Here is a 6000-nt window from a genome sequence, read left to right as displayed (position 1 = left end):
AACAACTGCACCAGATACTTGTTGTGTTATATAGGCATTGCTGACGTCAGCACTACATTCTGCCTGTTACATATCTCTGTATTTGAATATGCATGCCTACACCAGTTTCTTTGGTGCTTCAGTGTATATCAACAATACTTAAGGTGTATGGAGAAAAATCAATTAAAGTCAAAATCTCAGGAAATGGAAATATAAAGTTGACTTTTTAGTTCTTGCACCAAAAATCTAAATCCTGGATTTACATTTAAATTCTGTTTTGACACTTAATTACTTACGTACTCAGAAACTGAAAACTATAAACCATTGTGTAAACATAATATTAAAAACAGCAGACACATTAGGTATTATTTCACTACATAAAATACTCACTGTTGTGAGTATTAGGCCTCTTCTCAAACATCTGTGCTGAATCCAGTCTTCTCATTACTATGTTCCTCTGCAGTTGATCCCTATGTATGACCATAGGTCTCCTTCTATATGCACATAGTTGTTGATGCAAGATCCAGGTAAGTCCGAAACTTGCATACCGTAACTCATTTTCACTCAGAATAGACTAAACTAGTTTTTACTCCAAGTCCCATTCTGTTTTTAAGTACCAATCTCCTTGTTAATTAGATGTTAAATGTAACTACTTTGTCATCAAAATGACCAAAATTTTGTAGTTAATCAGAAATTTCTGATATGTTGTGTAATGTTTAGATGCATATATACTGAAACTAATCTTTGTAAATACCATTTAAAGTTAAAAACAAGGAGACAGCAATGTAAAGAATGAGATCTTTAATTCTGGACACAGCCCCCTTTTCTCTTTGCTGGAAATAATTGATAACACTTTATTAACAAGGCTTTCATGATATGCATAAGTCCCAAGTAAAATAGTTCCTTTTACAATTTTGTGTGCCCCCTCTATGTCTAACATTCTGAGACAGCTTGATTCAATGTATCTAATGATAAAGTTATTCCTATTGCTAGCAAGAATGTATATCTGTATCATTAGGCTATTGGTATAAAATATTCAAAAAATTGGAGTAATTATCCAAGAAGGAAAAGACGATCTTAATTTTTTTAAAGAAGAGGACTTGTAATAATTGACAGTGCCATACATGGGATTAGGAAGAGCAGACAGACCTCTAAAATAGCTTGATTTCATCTGTAAGTTGAAGAATAGAAGAGTACCATTAGCACAGCATCAGCTTCAAATTCCAGAAAATATTATTTCCAATAGTGTATTCATATTTAATGATATATTATCCACAAAATAACTACTAATGTGTCCTGAACAGCATTGTGAGATGACATAAGTATGAAAAACCTCCACAACTAGGGGCAGTAAATCCTTATGCATTATACAGGATGGTAATATTATAAAAGAACCCGAAGCATTATGTAACCTTTTTCATAAACATTTCATACTATCAACAGGAAATCCAACATGCTCTTCAGAAATGTACTGAGAGATACTGAAGCACACCCCTCAAGGAGTGAGTTTTGAATTTAATGAGGTTAAAGAAAATGATATAAGAAAGGTAATGTTCACATTAAAGAACAAGTACTCAGCTGGATGGGATGATATGTCAAGTGTAGTAGTTAAAAAATGCATAAACTGTAGTATTAGAAAAAGCCCTCATCCTAGCAGTCTAAAAATAAGCATTGTTAAACCAGTGCATAAGAAGGATAGTACAAAAGGGGTTTCAAACTACTTCCCAGTATCATTGATCCCTACCTTTAGTAAGATTTCTGAAATGGTTATCCTTTCTCAACTCTCTGCTTATTTTCTAAAGAACAAATTGTTAAAAGAAACACAGCATGGCTGTAGGAAAGATCAGTGCACAACAACTGCAGTTGCTGAATTTCTCCATAAAGTGTACACTCTCCTAGACCAAGGTATTAAGCCAGCTGACATATTCTTAGATATTTCTAAAGCCTTTGACTCAGTCAACCATGTGTTGCTCATTAAGAAATTGAAGGCTTACAACATCAAGGACTCATCCATGCAGTTATTGACCACATACTTGACAAATTGCAAAGCATATACTAAACTTTCATGTAAAGAGGATAATGATGTAATAGATTTCCAAACTTCTAGAGATACAGTAATCCAGGGAGTACCACAGGGATTGGGGAATTGTCTTCCAGTAGCAAGTGGGCTTTGATATGAAGCTCTTTTATTGCACATAATTTAGGGGTGGAAGTAACAAGCGCGCGCGCACACACACACACACACACACACACACACACACACACACACACACACACACCTGTACATATACTTTGTGTCTGACCTGTGTGTGTGTGTGTGTGTGTGTGTGTGTGTGTGTGTGTGTGTGTGTGTGTGTGTCTGTATGTGTACTCCAGTTCAAAAAAGGATTTGCTCAAAAACTAGTAAAGTTTTGTCCAGTTTATGTGCCTGAAAATGACTGAATGCCTCTACTATTTGGTGAGTTGTTATCTTTACTCGTAAATTACACTCCTGGAAATGGAAATAAGAACACCGTGAATTCATTGTCATAGGAAGGGGAAACTTTATTGACACATTCCTGGGGTCAGATAAATCACATGATCACACTGACAGAACCACAGGCACATAGACACAGGCAACAGAGCATGCACAATGTCGGCACTAGTACAGTGTATATCCACCTTTCGCAGCAATGCAGGCTGCTATTCTCCCATGGAGACGATCGTAGAGATGCTGGATGTAGTCCTGTGGAACGGCTTGCCATGCCATTTCCACCTGGCGCCTCAGTTGGACCAGCATTCGTGCTGGACGTGCAGACCGCGTGAGACGCCGCTTCATCCAGTCCCAAACATGCTCAATGGGGGACAGATCCGGAGATCTTGCTGGCCAGGGTAGTTGACTTACACCTTCTAGAGCACGTTGGGTGGCACGGGATACATGCGGACGTGCATTGTCCTGTTGGAACAGCAAGTTCCCTTGCCGGTCTAGGAATGGTAGAACGATGGGTTCGATGACGGTTTGGATGTACCGTGCACTATTCAGTGTCCCCTCGACGATCACCAGTGGTGTACGGTCAGTGTAGGAGATCGCTCCCCACACCATGATGCCGGGTGTTGGCCCTGTGTGCCTCGGTCGTATGCAGTCCTGATTGTGGCGCTCACCTGCACGGCGCCAAACACGCATACGACCATCATTGGCACCAAGGCAGAAGCGACTCTCATCGCTGAAGACGACACGTCTCCATTCGTCCCTCCATTCACGCCTGTCGCGACACCACTGGAGGCGGGCTGCACGATGTTGGGGCGTGAGCGGAAGACGGCCTAACGGTGTGCGGGACCGTAGCCCAGCTTCATGGAGACGGTTGCGAATGGTCCTCGCCGATACCCCAGGAGGAACAGTGTCCCTAATTTGCTGGGAAGTGGCGGTGCGGTCCCCTACGGCACTGCGTAGGATCCTACGGTCTTGGCGTGCATCCGTGCGTCGCTGCGGTCCGGTCCCAGGTCGACGGGCACGTGCACCTTCCGCCGACCACTGGCGACAACATCGATGTACTGTGGAGACCTCACGCCCCACGTGTTGAGCAATTCGGCGGTACGTCCACCCGGCCTCCCGCATGCCCACTATACGCCCTCGCTCAAAGTCCGTCAACTGCACATACGGTTCACGTCCACGCTGTCGCGGCATGCTACCAGTGTTAAAGACTGCGATGGAGCTCCGTATGCCACGGCAAACTGGCTGACACTGACGGCGGCGGTGCACAAATGCTGCGCAGCTAGCGCCATTCGACGGCCAACACCGCGGTTACTGGTGTGTCCGCTGTGCCGTGCGTGTGATCATTGCTTGTACAGCCCTCTCGCAGTGTCCGGAGCAAGTATGGTGGGTCTGACACACCGGTGTCAACGTGTTCTTTTTTCCATTTCCAGGAGTGTATTTACATTCTAACAGAACTTTCCATTGCTATCTTTTATTACTCAGTATCACATTATAGACAACTAGCTCTTTATTAATCAAAAGTAATTAGTACTATCAACAGGGAATGTCAAACTGAGTCAATGTTTTTTGATTTACAGAAGGCTTTTGATTCCATTCCACACAAGTGTCTTCTAATCAATTGTGCACTTGTGGAATATCATCTTAGTTGTGTGACTGGATTCATGGTTCCCTGTTAGATAGATCACAGTTCATAGTAATTGATGGAATGTCACTGAGGAAAACAGAAGTTATATCTGGCATACCACAAGGAAGTGTTACAGGTCCTCATATGCTGTTCCTGATCTACATCAACAATTTAGGAGACCCTCTGAGCAGCCCTCTTAGATTTTTTGAAGATGATGCTGTCATTTACCAAGTTGTAAAGTCATCAGATGATCAAAATCAATTGAAAAATGATTTAGACAAGATACTTGTGTACTGCACAAAGTGGCAGCTGGTTCTAAATAATGAGAAGTGTGAAGTCAACCAAGTGAATACTAAAAGGAATCCACTAAATTTCGGTTACACTATAAATCACACAAATCTAAAGCCTGTGAATTCAACTAAATACTTAAGGATTATAGTTATGAATAACTTAAATTGGAACTATCACATTGATATTTTCATGGGGAAAGTGAATCAAAGACCATGATTTATTGGCAAAACACTTAGAAAATGCAACAGATCTACTAAAGAGACAACCTACAGTATACATGTCGATCCTCTTCGGGACTATTGCTGTGCACTGTAGGATCTTCATCAGATAGGACCGACAGAAGACACTGAAAAGTTTCAAAGGGGAGAAACTGATTTTTTATTACTGCCAAGTAGAAAAGAGCATACCATGAATATGATACATGAATTGGTGTGGCCACCATTAAAACAAAGGCATTTTTCATTGTGGCAGGAACTTCTCGCAAAATTTCAGTCATCAGCTTTCTCCTCCAAATGTGAAAATATTTTGTTGGCATCCACCTACATATTGAACAACGACCATTGTAATAAAATAAGAGAAATCAGATTTCACTTTTCCTGCACTTTTTGAGAGTAGAACTACAGAGAAATAGCTTCAAAGTGGTTTGATGAACCCTCTGCCTGGCACTTTATTGTGAATTGCAGAGTAGTCATGTAGATGTGGATGTGGTTCACATCTGCTTAGTGTATTGTAATGATGAATGTCTCTGTTCATTGTGCTTATATCTCCATTATCTTTTACACAAATAACTGTCTTAAGGACATAATGAGAGTGCACTGCCAGTAAATTATAACTGATGAAATAGGCGATGCAAGATTAAAGTTTGCTTATATTAACTGCTCTCTTATGAAGCCTGAAGACCATGTAGACTGCAGCTGCATAACCATAAATCTGAATCCCACTCTGCAAATGTTTGTGCATTAATTGGTAGTAGGTTTACTTTAGGACAGTTAGAGTTACTGTATTGGCAAGGTGTTTCAATAAGTAAATGTTACAACTGATCTTTTTACGGGTGTAGGTGACATGTTCTTCCCATGTAAGATGTTCATCCGTTACAATACATAGAAGTTTATGTTTATCAGATATTCCAGGTTTAGATAGTGATTCAGCATTTATAGGCACTTGAGATGGTTAATAATTTGACACGAAGTTCATCACCACTCTCCTATCCTTATTCAGCGTACTCTTATTCATGATTAGATAGTCTAAGCTCATCAAAGTTCTCTTTATTGTTTCATAGATGGAATGCCCCACCTTAACAGTATGTCCAGCTTCAACTAAACAAGGGTCACTCTCATTGTCTTCTGGTATGGTACACATATTTTAAACAACACTGAAGAAATATTATGAGCTGTATGAAATCTTAGACATAGTTGTATCATATTTCATTCGATCAACTGATGAGTGTAGTGTAGCTTGAAATAATACTGATATTCAGTAATAATAATAATAATAATAAAGGAAAAGAAAGTGAGTCTTGCAAGTGTTATGTCTCTACAAACTGAAAAGCAAGGAGGCACGTCCCAGCTCTCTCTATCCAGATACACCACAAAAAGCACCTAAAGGCATTTTCACAAGATTATACTGGCTCTTT

General features: G+C 40.4%; 1 pseudogene; it reads left to right on the top strand.

The window, feature by feature from the left end:
* Positions 1-477: 477 nt before the first annotated feature.
* The window catches only part of LOC126471012 (uncharacterized), a 28515-nt pseudogene continuing 22992 nt past the window's right edge, over positions 478-6000 (top strand).

The sequence above is a fragment of the Schistocerca serialis genome, chromosome 3 (assembly GCF_023864345.2).
Source record: "Schistocerca serialis cubense isolate TAMUIC-IGC-003099 chromosome 3, iqSchSeri2.2, whole genome shotgun sequence".
In the NCBI taxonomy this organism is placed as follows: domain Eukaryota; kingdom Metazoa; phylum Arthropoda; class Insecta; order Orthoptera; family Acrididae; genus Schistocerca; species Schistocerca serialis.
The sequence above is the reverse complement of the archived record's forward strand: the minus strand, read 5'-3'. Positions and strand labels throughout refer to the sequence as shown.